We start from the raw sequence: 18,991 nt of genomic DNA, 5'->3' as shown, positions 1-18,991 counted from the left end.
GTTGTTCAAGGGTCAACTTTATACCACTGTTTTTTGAACACAATTCAGTTCAGTTCAGTTCAGTTGCTCAGTCGTGTCCGACTCTTTGCGACCCCATGAATTGCAGCACGCCAGGCCTCCCTGTCCATCACCAACTCCCGGAGTTCACTCAAACTCATGTCCATCGAGTCAGTGATGCCATCCAGCCATCTCATCCTCTGTCGTCCCCTTCTCCTCCTGCCCCCAATCCCTCCCAGCATCAGAGTCTTTTCCAATGAGTCAACACTTCGCATGAGGTGGCCAAAGTATTGGAGTTTCAGCTTTAGCATCATTCCTTCCAAAGAAGTCCCAGGGCTGATCTCCTTCAAAATGGACTGGTTGGATCTCCTTGCAGTCCAAGGGACTCTCAGGATCTTCTCCAACACCACAGTTCAGGCGCTTATTTCACACTTACGTGACTTTCATTCCATCCCCAGTCCTTTTACTTGTATTTTCCGTTTCTGAGTTCAGTAATTTGGAATTTTGGGGGGTTTTTTGCTTTGCTTTCTTTTTCTCTTAATAAGAACCCATGAGTCCTATGTTCTTGCAGTTTCTTTGAAATAGATGAAAGGTCTGTTTGATTTTCTCACTTCTTGGATGAGTATAATTTCCTTGGGCCATATGAGGTTGTTTTTTTTTTTCTCTTTTAGAGTTTTCTGGATGTGCCTCTCTGCTACGTTTTGTTTTGCATCATGCTGTGCCTCAATTTGGAGAAGGTGATGGCACCCCACTCCAGTACTCTTGCCTGGAAAATCCCGTGGATGGAGGAGCCTGGTGGGCTGCAGTCCATGGGGTTGCTAGAGTTGAACAAGACTGAGCGACTTCACTTTCACTTTTCACTTTCATGCATTGGAGAAGGAAATGGCAACCCCTCCAGTATTCTTGCCTGGAGAATCCCAGGGACGGGGGAGCCTGGTGGGCTGCGGTCTCTGGGGTCGCACAGAGTCGGACACGACTGAAGTGACTTAGCAGCAGCAGCAGCAGCAGTGCCTCAATTCTTTCTCCTTTTCAGTGGAGTTTTTTCCTACCTGATGTCTGAAGATTTCTTCTTCTCCTAACTTTTCCTTTCCTGTCCTTCTCTTTCTCCTCTCTTTTTCTTCCTTATGTTTGTTTTCTTTATTTTTAAAGTATCCTGATTTCACCAAGTTATGGCTTGATGAATGTTGATTATGTGTGTTCAGTCTGCTGGAATCATTATTTGAGGGTTATTAGTTGGCAGTAATTCTTTGGAGGCTTTTGTTCTTACATTTGTTTAGTTCTTTGGTTTCAGAATGGTTCTATTGAATTGTAGCCATCTGTGCTCCAATCTGAAATTGATAATTTCAGTAGGCAAACCTTTGCCATATTCTTATCTGGTGATTGATCTTATTGGTGATTTTCTCAAATTTTTCATCTATTTAATAATTCAGCTTTCATCTCTGTCCATTATGTTTTAAATTCATTTATCTGTAATGATGTTCTTTTGCCCCTCAATTGGATTCTTATAATCTCTCATTTATTCTCCTGTTCTTTTCTTATCATCTTTTGTTTTTAACTTTTTAAAAACTTCTCCATTAACATAGTAGGTTGTCTACCCATTTATTTTTGCCCCACTCTTGGTTAGTGTAATTCAGAATTTATCTTTGTTCTAATATATTTAATTATTGGTTTTCTTTACACCATGCCTGGAGGAGTTGACTTTCTTTTGTGTGATACAATTTAGAGATGTTTTCGATAGCACAAACAATCATAGGACAAAGGGATAACTCAGAAGAAATTATATCTAGTATTTGTAACAATACCTTTGCTCTCGTATCTGAAGCTTTCTTAACATTGTGTACAGGGGTTATCTATGAGGGTTAAACTATCTGTTGTAACAAGTGATTCTCAAACCTTGGAGATTTAGCACAATAAAACCTTGTTTTAGTTCACTTATTTTAGTCTTTGTCCAATGAGATATTGTGGGGAGAGACCATTGTCATCTAGTCATTCAGGGGATAAAAGCTTCCATCTTGTGAGGTTGTCATCTTCAACACGTGGCTCTCAGGGTCATCAATGGAAAGGAAAGAGAAAACAAATACTCTCACATGGGCCTGACAGTATCATTTTTAGCTTTTACCCTCATTCCGTTGGCCAAAACTTAGTTTCATGGCCACACATTGTTGAAAAGTAGCTTGGAGATACAGAGAAAATGTGTGCTCAGCAGAAACATTAGAAGGATTTAATGAACACATAACAATGTTTCTGTTGCAGGTTCACACCCTGCTTTGGTGCTCAAAAAATAATTGTAAACAGTTAAGTACCATCAAGCCTCAGATAAGTTCTCCAATTCAGTGTGACTCACCGTGAATCAAACTCAAGGCTAGTTTCTGCCATGGAACCAGTTTTTCCCATCACTCATGTGTATGACAAAAATAAGATGACTCACTTAGTTTTTATTTTAAAGGCTAAGTATCAGAGTGTTAGAATTCTGAGGAATTTGTTTACTCAACAGTAGAGAGGGGTGAGGACATTCGATTTCCAGTGCTGCCATGACATCCTTCCACTCCCGCTCTTGTAGATACGCCTCCCACTCTACAGGAGAGGCTCCTCCTCTGCCTAGTACCTCTTTCAGCTGGACCTGCCGTACTTAGTCCTTAACCTACCGGGTTTTACCTCTGTGCTAGCCTGGAAATTATTCAAACAAGCAATCACGTCCTCCAGGGGTGATCCACTTATTCCTGCAAAGCCTGACTCCCACGGTCTCTGTTGGTTCCCTCTGCTCTGGCTTGCCATCCTTGCATGGCTTTGCACGGCGGGCAGTGTCCTCTGACCCAAAGGTGTGAGTTCTGTGACCGATAACCTGCTGTTGTGCTCATCTGTCCAGTTTTGGGGGTCATATGTTCAGATATCTAACTACTTAGGATGAAGAATCCCTCCTTCATCAACAAGGTGAATTAGAAGTGGTTCAGAACAGAGGGGTTTGGAGGCTTATCACACTGAATCATCCAATTTTGCTTCAGCATCTTGTGGATTTTTTCCCTCTTGTTTTTCCTTTTGTTAAGAAAACAATATTAGATGACAGGTATCTCACTGTTTGGTTTAGTGGTTTTTTTGACTGGTTTGATTGGTTTTTGTTTCAATTTTTGTTTCCATTGTTTCAATTACTTAATGTGAATAGACAGTTTCAGAGTAGCTTTGTTTTGCTTCAGGTTCTTTATAGGCAAGGGTCTTGCAGAAAAGTGTAGAAGGGCAATGTATAGAAGCAAGGGTGTCCAGGAGCAGCCATCATTAATATCTTTATTGTACATGAACAGTAAATCTGATATAACTGTTCTTAAGAGGAAAATCTAAGTGACTTTTTGTATACTGGCATTAGAAAGATTCATAAGCTTTTAAAAAGTGAACTCAGTGAAGCTATTAAATTGTTGAACCATGTGATGTCATTGTAATTTCATCATGCTGCAATTTCATCATTCTTATTATTTTATGAATGGACAATATGTTGATGCCATCAAAGACAAACTGGAGCTACTGAAGTCCTTAGAACACCTTATAGAGTGGATACACCCAGGGACAGTCAGTATCCTAGGGCCTAACTCTGCTTCTGAAGAGCAGTTCTGTAGCTAGTCATGCATACAAACCATTACTGGATCATTCAGAAACTATTTTTTTAGTCACTAAGTCATGTCCAACTCTTTTGTGACCCCATGGACTGTAGCCTACCAGGCTCCTCTGTCCATGGGATTTTCCAGGCAAGAATACTGGAGTGGGTTACCATTTCCTCCTCCTGAGGATATTCCCAACCCAGGGATCAAACCCGTGTCTCCTGCACTGGCAGGCAGGTTTTTTACAGCTGAGCCACCAGGGAAGCCGTTTATGAATTCACACTCTGCATTTCTTCTTAATCATATAACAAGTAGAAGAGACAACTTCTTAGTGGAGCTTTGAGAACTCCTAATCCAAAATGTCAATCCACCACCTTATAGTTTCCATCTGAACCTTCTGGTTTTATTTGAGTTTCAAAAACTATTTGGTCTTCAAGGCCTCAAAAGATAAGGAAGATTTTGATAGAAAGAATGAGTAGGTAGCAACATTCTTATTATGAAAAAGTATATTCCATGGACAGAGGAGCCTGGCAGGCTACAGTCCACTGGATTTAGACACAACTGAATCAGCACACCGTGGTCAAAAAGTTCTTGACTTAAACCTGGAAAAGATAGGCTGGCTGTGTGCTCAGTCATGCTCAGCTCTTTGCAACCCCACAGACTAAAGCCCCATCAGGCTCCTCTGTCCATGAGAGATAATCTGTATATAATTATAGGCTTGTGTTAAGTATCTATAATAATAATTACAGCTAACATGTATGAAGCAATGATAAGAATTAGGTTTTTTGCCAAGAATATATGTATATATATCTAATATAGCAGCAAAAAATGAGAAATCTTTATTGATGTTTTGCAGGTAAAGAAACTAAGACCTAGAGAAGCGGCGTATACAGACATCTAATGAGTTTGAGGCTGAGGATCTAATCTCAGAATTTCTGTTTCTGCTGTCCGAGCTCTTGACCAATGCACTGAGAGTATGTTGGAAGGCAGAAAAGAATACCTGGAATGAAGGCTACTTCAGTTACCTTCTTCAAAACGTTTCTCTTAAATTCTAACTTAAATGCTAATTTATTTATCCAGAAATTATTTATTGGCCACCAGCTGTGGTCCTGGGGTTGTGCTAGATATTGTGAACATAAAAATGAATGATTATTCCTGTCTTCAAGCAGTTCACAGCCCAATGGAAGAGTTAGAAAATAGACAGAGAACTGTGAGTAGAGCACAGTAAGGACCACATAGGGACAAGCAAAGGATGCTAGGCACCCCACATCGAGCACTGGGAAAATTTTTATTACTGGCCGTGGACACTACACCATGATTTACCCTTCTTTAGAAGTTCTAGTTTAGTTCAGTTCAGTCACTCAGTCGTGTCCAACTCTTTGCAACCCCATGGACTGCAGCACGCCAGGCCTCCCTGTCCATCACCAACTCCCAGAACTTACACAAACTCATGTCCATAGAGTCAGTGATACCATCCAACCAACTCATCCTCTGTCGCCCCCTTCTCCTCCCACCTTCTATCTTTCCCAGCATCAGGGTCTTTTCAAATAAATCAGCTCTTCACATCAGGTGGCCAAAGTATTGGAGTTTCAGCTTCAGCATCATTCCTTCCAATGAATATTCAGGACTGATTTCCTTTAGGATGAACTGGTTGGATCTCCTTGCAGTCCAAGGGACTCTCAAGAGTCTTCTCCAACACCACAGTTCAAAAGCATCAGTTCTAACCATCTTTCCCTGCTTTATTTTTCAACATAGCCATTTGACCTATTGACATTTTGTTTATCACTAATATGTACACTCTGTGAAAACAGGAATATTATCTGATTTTTTTCATCGCTAAAACCCATGTATCAAAAATAGTGTTTGAGCCTTAATGATTGAAAAATAAATGAATAAATAATGACAACAAAGTACTGAGCACAGTGTCTGACTCATAGTAAACATTCAGTAAGATGAGGTTTTATGATTGTGATTATACCCTGACATACATGTGCATCTTAAAAGTGGCAAAGGGTTAGCCTCAGGTGTGCGGGAGAATTGACCAACATTTGTCCGTGTGTCCTAGTTAGTTATCTTCTGCGCACTCTTATTTCTCCATTAATCTCAGTGTTTGACTATCCTAAAAGGCGTTAGGCAAATGGCTTACCCTTCACTAGTCAAGGCTATGGTTTTTCCTGTGGTCATGTATGGATGTGAGAGTTGGACTGTGAAGAAAGCTGAGCGCCGAAGAATTGATGCTTTTGAACTGTGGTGTTGGAGAAGACTCTTGAGAGTCCCTTGGACTGCAAGGAGATCCAACCAGTCCATTCTAAAGGAGATCAGCCCTGGGATTTCTTTGGAAGGAATGATGCTAAAGCTGAAACTCCAGTACTTTGGCCACCTCATGCGAAGAGTTGACTCATTGGAAAAGACTCTGATGCTGGGAGGGATTGGGGGCAAGAGGAGAAGGGGACGACAGAGGATGAGATGGCTGGATGGCATCACTGACTCAATGGATGTGAGTCTGAGTGAACTCCGGGAGTTGGTGATGGACAGGGAGGCCTGGCATGCTGCGATTCATGGGGTTGCAAAGAGTTGGGCACGACTGAGCCACTGAACTAATCTGATCACACTAGTTTTTAAGAGAAAATCCTGAATACATAATGACTCAATAGCAAAAAGGTGCATCCTTCATTATGTGGTTTGAGATTAGTGGCTGAAATATTAGCCTTAGCAGTGGAGGTATTTGGGGTAAGGGGAAGGGATAAAGCTCAGAAAAGGCTGAGGGAATTGTTGGTCAACACACCAGTTCTGGGCTTCCCTCGTGGCTCAGTTGGTAAAGAATCTTCCTGCAGTGTGGGAGACCTGGGTTTGATCCCTGGGTTGGGAAGATCCCCTGGAGGAGGGAAGGGCCACCTGCTCCAGTATTCTGGCCTGGAGAATTCCATGGACTGTAAAGTCCATGGGGTTGCAAAGAGTCAGACACGACGGAGTGACTTTTGCTTCACTTCACTCCCCCCATTCCCTCCTTCCTCTTAAATCACACCAGATAACCTACTACCCTCTGACAGAAACACAGCTGGGTGATGTTTTGTGGATTTATAACATGAACTTTTTCTAGTTTGGGATTTGTTTACTTGTGTTGCCCTAAAGAAAATCTCCATAGACCCGTGCTGGCCAGGCAGCGAGTGATTGCAACCCTGACACACTAGTGGGGTATGATCACTAAGGCGTGCTCCTACCATCAAAGCAAAATCCTGACAATGACACCCTCCGAAATCATCTCCTTCCTTTCAGTTTTATTTTACACCTTCCAAGATAGCTCAACTTGCTTCATAGGTCCTTAACCTAGATTCTGTTTTATCATTAGAGAACTATGCAGATACCACTCTATCGGTTTTTCATGTTAAACTGTTCATCTATTTTAGTTCTGATCCCAATGATCACATCTCCATGTTATCTACCTATAATATTTTCTCTGTGGGATAGGTTTTATTTAATTTTAGTATTCTTTGTATTTCATTTTATTTTGGTGAAGATCACGGATTTGTAGTTGCTATCAAAGGCTTTTTCACCTAATGCAGCTGACGAAGAGCTGCCTGAGCAGGAAGCTATGAGAAACAGCTTTACGAGGATGCTTCGAATTCCAAATAAAAATTAAATGTCTGCTCAATCAAAAATAGTGAAAATACTATAGCACATTTAATTCCGAAGTGAACTACTAGGGAAATATGTCTAAATTCAAGCCTAGTCTGTTGTAGGCTCACATTGTCTTATTCATACATAATGTGTATCTCTTTAAAATTAATCTGCATTATTGCTTCATTAAATAAAAGAGTTGCTCATATTCTTTCTCCCTGTACTTTCTCTATGGAATTTGTAAGTTATGCTCAATTAAAGGAAATAATTGGAAAAAATAAAAGATTCTTTTCAGTTTTCTCTGAGTATTTTCTCTGATAATAGTTTGAAGGTGGGAGTAATGCCATTTGCGCAATCAATAGTTCCTTCCTAATGTTTTATTCCTGGGGGGATGGGGGAGACTGATATATTGGGATCATTATCTTTTTTTTTTCCTGTGTGTATTCAAAAAAAGTCTCAAATGCCTTAGAGAATATTATTGTGTGCACATCCATTTTCTGCTCAAATACCATAGTTATGTGGCAAACTTTGATTCTTATGACATAAAGTTTGTTGCTGTTATTCTCATTTTTGCAGGTTCAGTCTTACAGCTTCAAATTCATGTTATCAGCAGCTATTTAAATTACAAATGAGAATAATCATAGCACAGGATTATCATCTCTTTAATTCTAGATATCAAATTTCTGTTAATTGCTTTGGAAGCCACATGGACCAATAAAGTCATGTGAAACATTGCTTCATAAGTAGGACATGTTAATCTTTTACATAAAATTGCTAAGCCTCATTTTCTCTTGATGACAAATATCCTTAGATGAACCTGGGGAGGACACTAGAGGAACATAGGTAAATAAAGAAGTAGAAAAATATTTTGATTATTATAAATATATATTTTTTCTTTAATGCTCTGTAAATTTTTATAGCTATTTAGTAATTGAATGTTTATTTTCAATGATGTGCTGAGGTTGCTTTGTATTTGTCCACAAGAGCTGACTGGGACATCTTCTCAACTCCAAATTTAGTGACATCAGGTTGTTGGCTTGAAATCAGCCATAGTGAGAGTATTTATGGAGAAGGCAATGGCACCCCACTCCAGTACTCTTGCCTGGAGAACCCATGGATGGAGGAGCCTGGTAGGCTGCAGTCTATGGGGTCGCTGAGAGTCGGACACGACTGAGCGACTTCACTTTCACTTTTCACTTTCATGCATTGGAGAAGGAAATGGCAACCCACTCCAGTGTCCTTGCCTGGAGAATCCCAGGGACGGTGGAGCCTGGTGGGCTGCTGTCTATGGGGTCACACAGAGTCAGACATGACTGAAGTAACTTAGCAGCCGCAGCAGCAGCAGCAGCAGCAGTGAGTATTTATATGGTGGGGAGTAGCAAATAAGACAAACCAGGGCCATTTTTTTAAAACCTGGAGAGCTTGTTGTTAAATATTTACCAGCATTCCACTGCTAGTATTGTTAGAATTGCTAATTTCCTGCTGTTGATAATTGTACTAAACTATGTAAAAGATTATCTTTGTTTTTAGTAAACAAATCCTGAAATAGTTAAGGGCAAAGAGGTTTTATGTCTGCACCTTACTCAGAAAATTTATATGGTTATATACACATAATCTCCACACATAGAGAGATGAGAGAAAGAGAATGGTAAAGCAAATATGGTAAAATATTAACATTTGCAGAATTCGGATGATGGTTATAAGGAATTCTTTGTGTTATTTTTGTAACTTTTTTGTAAGTCTGAAATGATATAAAATAAAATGCTAAAAGAAGTGTCCTTGAGGCTGAAATAAAGTGCTACAAGAAAAGGAGAATGCAAAAGAACAAGTGAATAGCAAGAGCACTTTCTTGAAATGTTATGCAAGGCAATGGACAGGAACATAGCCTGCAATGTGGGGAAGGGGGTGGGTGGGAAGTAGGGGTGTGCAGAGTTGGGGTTGCCTTGGTTCAAAAGACAAAGATCAGCTCTGCTATTTCTTTTCTGTGGACTTGCCCACTAACCCTCTACGTGCCTGTTTCATCTGTGAAATGGGGTAATAATATCTACGCTAAGCAGTTGTTGCAGCGATTAAATGAGTTAATGCATGAAGCATCTCCGTTAGGGCCTGGCCCTTGGTGAGCAATTGCTATTGTTTTTGTAGTGGCTTTGCGTTTTTAAAACAGGGCATCAAAGCTTCCAAGACCAGGTGCTTAGGAGAGAAAAATGCTCTATAAATTTCAAAATCTTGTTAAGTATCAAGAACCAAAGCTGTAGGCTTAAAGAGTATGCCACAACATTATGGAGTCTGAGACTGTAAGATACAGATACAAGAGCAGTTTTAAGTCAGGGCAAGGAAATTAGAAAACAAGAACCAAAACGGAAGCTCAAAAGCCAAAAATAAACCCCTGATATGACAAAGATATATGGGGAGGATTTAGAAAGAAGAGTCAGAGAGCTCAGATACAATGTGGAGCTTTATTCCCTGCCTGCCCATTCTCCGCTTCCCTGGATGAAATCTTTTTGAATGTCAGTGATGATGCTAATATTTATTGAACAATACAATATGCCAGAGTGTTCTAAGTGCTTGACCTGCATTATCTTTTATAATTCTCCCTACACCTCACTTCCCTGGTGACTCAGGGAGTAAAGACTCTGCCTGCAATGGAAGAGACCTGGGTTTGCTCCCTGGGTTAGGATGATCCCCTCGAGGAGGAAATGGTAACCCATTCCAGTATTTTTGCCTGGAGAATCCCCATGGACAGAGGAGCCTGGCAGGCCACGGTCCACGGGGTCGCAAAGAGTCAGACACGACTGAGAGACTAAGCCCAGCACAACACCTCACTGTAGGTGGCATTATTAGCTCTGTTTTATAATGAGGACTTGGATGCAGAAATATTAATATTAAGTAAATTTCCCAGGTCACACACTTAAAAAGTGTTGGAAGAGAATTAGAATCCAGACAGTAAACTCCCGAGCCTGCACCGTCTCTGGTGAGTTTGGGGCTCAGGAAGAATGACTGGCGCCTTGTACCGCATGCAGAATTCTGGGAGAAGAGGAACCTGGCAGAACATGCGCATAGAGTCAGCCTCCAGGATGGCCTACCGCGACCTCCTCTTCCTGGTGTTGGCACTCTTGTATAGAACTGCTCCGCCGTGTCACTGCGCCCGGTAGAATGGTACGCGATTCGCTAGGCTAGATCACGAAAGACAATGTGGCTTCCTTTTTGTTCTCTTTCTCAGATCATTGGCCTTGGGAAAAGCTAGCTGCCATGTTCTGGGATGTCTTCAGAATCTCTCTCGAGACGCCCAGATGGTGAGGAACTGGGCCCACAACAACATGAGTGACTTTGGAAGCAGGTCTCCTCCAGCCCCAGCTGAGCCTTCTGATGACTGCAGCCCTGCTGACGTTGTTACCAAACAAAGGTTTGTGCGCTTGATGCACAGTGAGGCCAGATAAACTGAGACACTGGAGTCTGGACCAGGGAAAGGCTTATTGCAGCGCCAAGCAAGGAAAACAGGCGGCCTGTGCTCAAAACCCCTGAACTCCCTGATGGTTTGGGGGGAGAAGGTTTTATAGGCAAAATTTCCACTGTATATATGTATCTCATCTTCTTTATCCATTCATCTGTCTATGGACGTTTAGATTGCTTCCATGTCCAAGGTTACACTATTATATCTTCACCTTATTTCTGGGTTGATTCCCTTCCATCCCTGATTAAAGACCAAATCTGCTCTTTGGAACTCAGGGAAGACCAAGGAGGTTGAAGTCTGTTTCTTACAAACAAGAAATGAAGGACACAGAAGGGATTTGTGCCTGGGAGACCCACAGGGTCCTGCTTGGTTTCAACATCTTGACTTCAGCTTCAGGAGAGACCCCAGGTAACAACCACCCACCACCCATAGGTTGCTCCTGAATTTCTGACCAATGGAAACTGAGATAATACATGTTTTTTGTTTTAAACCACTAAGTGTTGGGATAATATGTTAAGCAGCAAAGGGTGACTAATACAGTCTAGCACCAAAAAAAAAAAAAAAAAATGCTTCGAGAGAAACAGTGGTATAGCAGATTTGTGCAAAGAGAGCATGAGGTGATCTATCTTTCCCCCAACAAATATTTTTGGTTAAGAATTAAGATCTGAGAGGGGAGCCCAGGACTAGGGTGACAGAACTCTATGCTAGGGTCTGCAGAGTGGGCCGCCCACATCAAGGCAACCAGACTCCAGGGTACGTCAGTTGAGGGCACACATGAGAAGTGGTGGAGACAGAGACTGATGCCCAAGATCCAGAAGCTGAAGCCTCACTCAGTGCAGTCTTATCTGAGACGCGTCAGCACACCGCTCCACGCCCACAAGCCCAGGATGACTCTCTCAGGAACCTACAGCATTTCAGGGATGTTACTGCTGGGGAAAGGGCATAAAGGTGACGAGAAAGATGGGACAGTCTTGAGAGGCTAAATTTTAAGCTGAAGATGACTAAGTTTTACCTTGAATGAATTTTCTACCACAAATTAGCATTTGAGAATAAAATTATTTCCACTATGGAGAAATAAGTTATTTATAGACTTTTGCACAATCAATATTTGTTGTTACAAATCTCCACACCCACTGTTTCATGAATGGTAGGGATTCTTGATCCCAGAGCAAGATAGAAGAAATGGACCCGTAGTGTCACAGAAGGGCAGTGCCGATTTCCTTTGTTCAGAGATGTAACTGCATTACTTTCGGTGATGAGTTCAGTTCAGTCGCTCAGTCGTGTCCGACTCTTTGTGACCCCATGGACTGCAGCATGCGAGGCCTCCCTGTCCATCACCAACTCCTGGAGTTTGCTCAAACTCATGTCCATCGAGTCGGTGATGCCATCCAGCCATCTCATCCTCTGTCGTCCCCTTCTCTTCCTGCCTTCAATCTTTCCCAGCATCAGAATCTTTTCCAATGAGTCAGCTCTTCTCATCAGGTGGCCAAAGTACTGGAGTTTCAGCTTCAGCATCAGTCCTTCCAATGAATATTCAGGACTGATCTCCTTTAGGATGGACTGGTTGGTCTCCTTGCTTGGTGATGAGAACACGTCTTTATGGGGAATAAGCTCTCTTGCTTTGCACTACTGTTGGCTAATACTCCTGATATCCTCACAGTGTTCCAGGGAGTTGTTCTCACCATTTTACAAATATTAAACGTATTCTGTTCTCACAGAAAATCTATGGGGTGCTTATTAGTATCAGCCCCATTTGAAAAATGGGGAAACTAAGGTAAGGAAGCTTAGCAAATGACCAAAGGTCATACATAGCCAGTCTGGTTCTGGGGTGGATAATTTAATCAGTCTTCTCATGCTTGTCAGAATGCATCTTATACTCCAAATACTTTATTTCTGGTTTTGTTGTTGTTGTTTATCACTAAGTTCGGTCCAACTCTTTGCTATCCCAAGGACTGTAGCCCACCAGCCTCCTCAGCCCATGGGATTTCCCAGGCAAGAAAACTGGAGTGGATGATCATTTCCTTCTCCAGGGGAACTTCCCGACCCAGGGATTGAACCTGCATCTCCTCCACTGGCAGGGGGGTTCTTTACCACTGAGCCACCTGGGAGGCCCTTATTTCTAGTACATCAGGTTTATCCTAAGAGCTGTAATTAAGTTGGAAAAGTGTGTGATTTAGATCCAAATTTACTGTGGAATTTCCTGATGATACTAGACAAAGAGTTTATTGGCTGATTTCTAAAATGGGGCTAATTATCTCAAAAATATACAAGCAACTGCTACAGCTCAATTCCAGAAAAATAAATGACCCAATCAAAAAATGGGCCAAAGAACTAAACAGACATTTCTCCAAAGAAGACATACAGATGGCTAACAAACACATGAAAAGATGCTCAACATCACTCATTATCAGAGAAATGCAAATCAAAACCACTATGAGGTACCATTTCACGCCAGTCAGAATGGCTGCGATCCAAAAGTCTACAAGCCATAAATGCTGGAGAGGGTGTGGAGAAAAGGGAACCCTCTTACACTGTTGGTGGGAACGCAAACTAGTACAGCCACTATGGAGAACAGTGTGGAGATTCCTTAAAAAACTGGAAATAGAACTGCCTTATGATCCAGCAGTCCCACTGCTGGGCATACACACTGAGGAAACCAGAATTGAAAGAGACACATGTACCCCAATGTTCATCGCAGCATTGTTTATAATAGCCAGGACATGGAAGCAACCTAGATGTCCATCAGCAGATGAATGGATAAGAAAGCTGTGGTACATATACACAATGGAGTATTACTCAGCCATTAAAAAGAATACATTTGAATCAGTTCTAATAAGATGGATGAAACTGGAGCCTATTATACAGAGTGAAGTAAGCCAGAAAGAAAAATACCAGTACAGTATACTAACGCATATACATGGAATTTAGAAAGATGGTAACAATAACCCTGTATACGAGACAGCAAAAGAGACACTGATGTATAGAACAGTCTTTTGGACTCTGTGGGAGAGGGAGAGGGTGGGATGATGTGGGAGAATGGCATTGAAGCATGTAAAATATCATGTATGAAACGAGTTGCCAGTCCAGGTTCGATGCACGATACTGGATGCTTGGGGCTGGTGCACTGGGATGACCCAGAGGCATGGTATGGGGAGGGAGGAGGGAGGAGGGTTTCAGGATGGGGAACACATGTATACCTGTGGCGGATTCATTTCGATATTTGGCAAAACCAATACAATATTGTAAAGTTTAAAAATAAAGTAAAATTAAAAAAAATAAAATGGGGCTAATTGTAGTCATCGGCATGCACAGGTGTTTATGGAGATTATTCCGCTAGTATCTGTATTTCACTTTGAAGTGAATAACTTTAGGTGTCCTGGCTATGGGGTGGAGAGCTCTGTGAATCTTTAAGGACTGGCTTGTAAACATGTAATCAGAGGATCTGGTGTTGCCTGAGAATCCAGAGCAGGTTTTAAATAGCTCACAGAGCACTAGGCTGGTCTTTCCACGTCCAAGTTATCAGAAATAGTTTCCTAGTTTGTGCGTGTGACCTTTCCTGGCTGCAGACACTGAGCCATAAAGGCTATGTTGCCTTTGCCTGTCACCAGAAGCAAAGGCAAACTGCTGACTTTTTCAAATGTGAACGACAGAGATCTAAGTCATCCCAAATGTGGTGCTAGCACGCAGCCCTGCGAGGCCCTAGCGTTTCCCTGAGCTCAGTGGGGCTACGCTTTCCGTCAGATTCCTCCAGGATAGGCAATGGGCTTCAGTGGCCACGTCCTGACTTCATCAGCACATTCAGCCAGAAACAAGACAGCCACAGACGCCCGAGGATCCTTCTATAGACAACTGGAGAATTTCTGATGTTGTCGATTAACTTGTTTTACTTATCTAAAATTTACTTGTCTAATACAGTCTGGTGGCTTTGCTCACTTCATTAGACCTGGAAGATAGGTTCCATCCAACATTTACAAATCCATTTTATGAATTTTTCATTTGAGAACTGTTCTAACACTCCAGTACTCTTGCCTGGAAATTCCCATGGATGGAGGAGCCTGGAAGGCTGCAGTCCATGGGGTCGCTGAGGGTTGGACACGACTGAGCAACTTCACTTTCACTTTTCACTTTCATGCATTGGAGAAGGAAATGGCAACCCACTCCAGTGTTCTTGCCTGGAGAATCCCAGGGACAGGGGAGCCTGGTGGGCTGCCCTCTATGGGATCGCACAGAGTTGAACACGACTGAAGCGACTTAGCAGCAGCAGCAGCAGCAGCTAACACCTATATGTGAAGTTAGCAGGGAATAGAAAAACGATTGCTATGCTGAGATATTTTCTAGATGGTAGTCATGTGGAACTATTGTGAAACATGAAAAATTAAAAAAAAATCCTAGAAGATAAACATTTAAAGTACTTGATGAGTGGAATTTTGGCATTACTCTACATTTTAAAAAAATCTGCTACTTTGGTCCAGAAAAAGATAGAAGTTTCAATGTTCTTTTCTGTAAAGAGACTTCTAAAGTGCCATCAGGTAGAACTTATATTCTCATGAAATACTAGGTCATAATCTTTTAATATTGTTTTTTTTTTAATTTACTTTTATTGAAGTATAGTTGATTTACAAGGTTGCATTAGTTTTAGGTGTACAGCAAAGTGATTGGGATATTTTTCCCATATAGGTTGGTACAAAATATTGAGTATAATTCTTTGTGTTATACAGTAAGTCACTGCCATTTATTTTCCATGTAGTAGTGTGTATATGTTACTTTTTAATATGCTCCTTCCAGTTTTCCAATGAACATTTATTATTAGGTAAGCCATGATTCAGGATCCCGGAGTGGGATCACCATGTACCCAGGTGCCCCTTTGCCGCCCTGGGAGAAGGATGGGGGGCAGAGGAGGGGGTGGAGCCACCGTGGGTCTTCCCAGGACGCAGTGTCTCGGGCTGAGAGTCAAGCTCTGGGGCTGGAGGGCTCTCACACAGAGAGCCTTCTCGCCCTGCGGCGGCACTCCCACCAGCTGTCACTGCCTTCTGACAGTAATGCAGGTCCAGGGAGCTCTGTTCACAGTTCCAGGTCTGCTTCTTGCTGGGTGAGGCGCCGTCAAAGCGTCAGTCTGGTAGTTCTTGATTTGGGTCTTGCTCTCTTCAGCAATAGTGCTGAATCCCAGAGACACCCCCGACGCAGCGGGAAGCTGTGTCTGATACTGTGGTTAATCACCTAAGGGCTGGACTCTGCTGGTGGTTCCGTGGTTGCGAGTTTGCCTGCTGATCCAGGAGACATGAGTCCGATTGCCTCATCTGTGATGCGGCAGCTGAGCCCTTGTTCCACGACTGAGCCCGCGAGCTGCAACTGCTGGCGCCCACCTGCCCTTGAGCCTGTGCTGCACGGGAAACCCACCCCCCAAAGAGAGGCTCAGGTATCGCAAGCAGGCAGTAGCCCCCTGCTCTCTGCAACTAGAGAAAGCCTGTGCGCAGCAAAGAAGACCACAAATAAAACAAAAATTTTTTAAAAAGGACTGGGTTTAATTTTCTGGGTGAGTTAGTTGAGATTTAACACTGTTCACTTTTCTGCTTCATGATTATATGTCAACATTTATTCAGAGAATGGAATAAATAGCATTTTATTTTCCTTATTTATAAAATGAATAGATATTTCTTGAAATGTGCATTCTCTTTTTAATGTGGGCAACTCACTAGGCCTGCTGTGTTTTTTCACATTCAGGTGCTTTTATTTTTTATTTAAATCTATTTATTTTTAATTAGAGGATAATTGCTTTTAGAATATTGTTTTGGTTTCTGCAATATATCAACATGCGTCAGTTGTAGGTATACACTAGGCTTGCTGTTTTTTTTTTTTTTAATTGACTGATTCTTGAATCATGCAAGAAAAAATTTAAACTACACTTTCAGGGCACTCATCATGTACTTTAATAAACTTCTGCTGTCAAAACTTTTCCTGTACCTGAATACTGCTTACCATGGGTCCATTTCAAGTTTATGGAACACATGCATGTTCACAACCACCACTGCTTCTGCCTCTGTTTTTCAGTTTTCTTTTCTTAACTGAGGAATCATACTGGTCTAGCTCATCTTTCTGATCAGGTCTTAAGAGAGCACCACAATCCCTGAAACTTGCGTGTGCTGCGTGCCTTTGGGCCAGCTGCCTTCCCCGGCAGACACAGATGCTGGGGCAAAGCGAGTTCTCACAGAAAGAGGTATGCTACATGGGGCAATACTGGCATTTCTGGGTATAATGCAAAGTAGGAAACTAAAGATTAATCTAGTTGCTAGACTATTCCATTCTTTTGAAATAAATTCCTTGTAACTTATTATGGAGCACTTGAACTTGATTTCATAATCAGGATCTTAGTTCAAAGAAATAAAAACAGCTTTTGCAAACTACGGCTGACACTGTTGGTTGGCTGATCCAACAGTTCTTCCTGCCCCTTGAACTGGAGAATTTCCCTGAATTTTCTGGATTTTCTGGTAAAAGAAACTTGTGAGGCAGCATTGCGAGTTTGTCTTCCTCTTGCCTTGGTTGCTGGTGCTAAGCGTGAGTTCTAGCAGCCATCTATCTAGTAACTATTAGGGGGTAAGTCATTGGACCAATTTCTACCTCAGCCTTCCTCTGTGGCAAGTAAAAAAGATGACTATATTTTTAAAAGCTACGTCAATTTCCTGTAACTTATTTGCATGCAGTCCTAACTGATACAATAAAATATGGTTACACCAAAGACGGTCATGCCAAAACTTAGAGGACTGATGACGATACTGAAGTCAAACTGGACACTGTCCTTTTTTTTTTAATACAATGAAAGATTTCAAGACCAATTTCAAAATTAAAAAGTGCATTTACTATTTTGGCATTTCTCCTTTACATTTATCATTTTCTCTTCATAAGTCTAATTGTGAGTACCACCTCACATGAACTGAGCAAATGATATTGTCTTGTAAACAGTGGTTTTTATATATTGGCCATTCCTCTCAAAGCATTATCATAAATCAATATAAACACTTTTACTTTGGAAGAACTCCTGAGATTTGAATATACAATGTAATTAATAGCAGAGAATGAATTAGATCTCTCTTCTTTCTCTTTTCTTTCCTTCTTTCTCTCTTTGTTTCCAATTATTTCCTTCCTCTCGCAATGTTTTTTCTCTATTTAATCTTCTTTGTCTCCTTAAAAAAAAAAATCTTTCCTACATTTCTCATAAAGAATACAAACATTTTTTGGAAATTTCCTAGTAGTCTTTGTTGTTGTTGATGTTGTTCTGTCAATTGTGTTTGACTTTTTGTGACCCCATGGACTGCATCATGCTAGGCTTCCCTGTCCTTCACTGTCTCCTGGAGTTTGCTCAAACTCATGTCCATTGAATCGGTGATGCAATCCAACCATCTCACCCTCTGTCACCCCCTTCTCCTCCTGCCATCTATCTTTCCCAACATCAGGATCTTTTCCAATGAGTTGGCTCTTCACATCAGGTGGCCAGAGTATTGGAGTTTCAGCTTCAACATCAGTCTTTCCAATGAATATTCAGGATTGATTTGAATGGTTTGATCTCCTTGCAGTCCAAGAGACTAAGAGTCTTCTCCAGCACCACAGTTTGAGTGCATCAGTTCTTTGGCACTCAGTCTTCTTTATGGTCCAACACTCACATCGTAGATGACTACTGGAAAAACCATAGCTTTGACTATACAGACCTTTGTCAGCAAAGTGAAGTCTCTGCTTTTTAATATGCTGTCTAGGTTTGTCATAGCTTTTCTTCCAAGGAGCAAGCATCTTTTAATTGCATGGCCACAGTCACCATCTGCAGTGATTTTGGAGCCCAAGAAAAGAAAGTCTGTCACTGTTTCCATTGTTTCCCCATCTATTTGCCATAAAGTGATGGGCCCAGATGCCATGATCTTTGTTTTTTGAATCTTGAGTTTTAAGACAGACTTTTCACTCTCCTCTTTCACCTTCATTGAGAATCTGCCTGCCAAAGCAGAGGGCAGAGGTTCCATCCCTGGTCCAAGAAAATCCCACATGCCACAGAGCAGCTAAGTTCCCATGCTACAACTGCTGAGCCTGCGCTCTAGAGCTGGAGAGTTGCAATTACTGAGCCCATGTGCTGCAAATACTGAAGCCCGGGCACCTAGAGCCCGTGCTGCACAAGAAAAGCCCCTACAATGAGAAGACTGTGCTGGGCAATGAAGAGTTGCCCCTGCTCACCACAACTAGAGAATGCCTGTGTGTGGCAACGAAGACCCAGCACAGCCAAAAACAAGTAAAAATAAATCTTAAAAAAAAAAAAGAATATAGACATTTTTCTAAGTATTTCTGTACCTTTGTGGTAGAC

At 41.7% G+C, this 18,991-nt stretch overlaps 1 long non-coding RNA gene across 3 annotated transcripts; it reads left to right on the top strand.

The window, feature by feature from the left end:
- The first annotated feature begins 963 nt into the window (after positions 1 to 963).
- LOC112579120 lies at positions 964 to 11,728 on the top strand. Of its 3 annotated transcripts, none has more exons than XR_006544815.1 (2): positions 964 to 1,004; positions 10,423 to 11,728. It is a non-coding gene; the product is annotated as an uncharacterized LOC112579120 (long non-coding RNA). The 3 variants fall into 3 exon arrangements; XR_006544816.1 differs by lacking the exon at positions 964 to 1,004 and adding an exon at positions 8,499 to 8,555; XR_006544814.1 differs by lacking the exon at positions 964 to 1,004 and adding an exon at positions 8,578 to 10,173.
- Positions 11,729 to 18,991: the final 7,263 nt, after the last annotated feature.

The sequence above is a fragment of the Bubalus bubalis genome, chromosome 15, assembly GCF_019923935.1.
Source record: "Bubalus bubalis isolate 160015118507 breed Murrah chromosome 15, NDDB_SH_1, whole genome shotgun sequence".
In the NCBI taxonomy this organism is placed as follows: Eukaryota; Metazoa; Chordata; class Mammalia; order Artiodactyla; family Bovidae; genus Bubalus; species Bubalus bubalis.
Note: the sequence above shows the minus strand (reverse complement) of the source record. Positions and strands in the feature narration are given on the sequence as shown.